The sequence below is a fragment of the Sparus aurata genome, chromosome 9 (assembly GCF_900880675.1).
Source record: "Sparus aurata chromosome 9, fSpaAur1.1, whole genome shotgun sequence".
NCBI lineage: Eukaryota > Metazoa > Chordata > Actinopteri > Spariformes > Sparidae > Sparus > Sparus aurata.
This window is the reverse complement of record NC_044195.1, coordinates 33,956,828-33,958,807: the sequence shown is the minus strand read 5'-3', so window position 1 is coordinate 33,958,807 and position 1,980 is coordinate 33,956,828.

The window sequence follows — 1,980 nt, the reverse complement described above, 5'->3', positions numbered from 1 at the left end:
GAAAAAATTAATATTAAGGAAATATAGTTTAAAAAGTGTGAAATTGTCTTCCAGAGTTTTCTTCCTCCAAGAAAGAAATAACAGAATTTTTGGAAGAAAATAAAAATGTATTTTTCCTAGATTTTTTTCTTCTTTCCTATACCTTATTCCCCACTCAGGACCAGTTTCACACATGTGAAGGAAATCTATGAAAAAAAATCTGAATTTTGATAAATATTTTTTCCTAGATCTTTTTTCCTCTTGGAAAAAAAAATCTGAATTTTCAAAAAAAAGAAAAAATCTGATTTTTTTTTCTTCTAGAAGATGTTTTTCCTCTGATCAGAATAGTTTTTTCTACTCGGTACCAGTTTCACACAAGAAATGAAAATCTATGAAAATAAGAATCTGAATATGAAATTTAGATTTCTTTTCTTTTTCCCCCTAAAAACAGATTTTTTGGGAAAAAAGAACCTGAATTATTTTCCTCTACGAGATGTTTTTCCTTCTATTAGATTGTTTCCCCACTCAGTACCAGTTACTTAAATGAAAAGGAAATCTATAAATTAGAAAATTAGATTTTTTTTTCCACCAAGAAGAAAAATCTGAATTTTTAGAAAAAAAAATCTGAATTTTTAGAAAAAAAAATCTGAATTTTTAGAAAAAAAAAATCTGAATTTTTAGAAAAAAAAATCTGAATTTTTAGGAAAAAAATCTGAATTTTTTGAGAAAAAATCTGAATTTTTAGGAGATGTTCTAGATCTCCTATAAGATTTTTTTCCCACTCAGTAACAGTTACTAACTTGCAAAGGAAATCTGTAAAATTAGAAAATTAGAATGTTTTCTTAGATCTTTTTGTTGTCCCAGAGAAAAAAAAATCAGAGTCAAAACCTCCAAGGAACCATCTGTGGATGTCTGTGACTGAGTAGCTCAATGTGTAGAGACATAGCCTCCAAGATTTGAGGATGTGGGTTTGATCCTGGACTTCTGGTTCAGGAAACTGATCTCTGAGACCAAACCCACCACACCACCACACCTCTTCAGGCTGGAAGTTCTTCTCTGGGAGCTTTTCACTCTCACTTTGCGTGTTGGACTTCAAAATTCCTTGAGTCTCATGAGAACCAGGCGGTCGACGACAGAAGCTGATGCAGTCGTCTATCAGCCTGAGCTGTCTGACCAACTCTGTCTCTCAGAGCGACTCGCGGATCAGTCACACGACTTCAAATCTCAGAGGCAGCGTCTCTACACACTGAAGATCAAAAACCTTCTGATATCAATAAAACAATGATTTTTTCTGAGATGTTTTTCTTCCAAGCAAAAAAGAAATCTGAAATAATAGAAGAAAAAAATCTGAATTATTTTTCCTCTAGGAGATTTTTCCCACTCAGAACCAGTTTCACACATGAAAAGGAAACCTGTGGAAAAAAACAACAGAATTTTTAAAAAGATTTATTTCCTGCTCTCCCTCCTGAATTTTTCAGAAGCAGCTCCAGGTAACTGGCAGGCAGCAGGATGAGAACCTGGGCAACTTTCTTTGGTTAATACCAGCTCAGAACAAATCCACCACACCACCAAGTCCTCTTCACACCGGGAGTCCTTCTCAGGGCGCTTTTCAATCTCAGTGGACTTTAAAATATTCTGAATCACAGGAGAATTGAACCATCAACCCCAGAAGTTCAGAGCAGTCGTCTATCAGCCTGAACCGTCTGATTGTGGTGATGAACTTCGTCTCTCAAAGCTTTTCACTCTTTCTTCTGGACATCAACCTTCAAACTCAACCCACATTTCCTGAACCGGAGCGACTCAAGGATCAATCCCACAACCTCAAATCTTGGAGGCTTTTTAAAAAAAATACTGTTTCAAACTTTTTTCCCCAGCAGACTGAAAACCACAGGAGAGAAAATTATTTAAATTTAGAAAATGCATCACCAGAAAAAGAACATTGCTACTTCTCCCTCAGGACTTTCTGCAGAAAGATATTAAAAGGGAGAAACCAGAAGATTT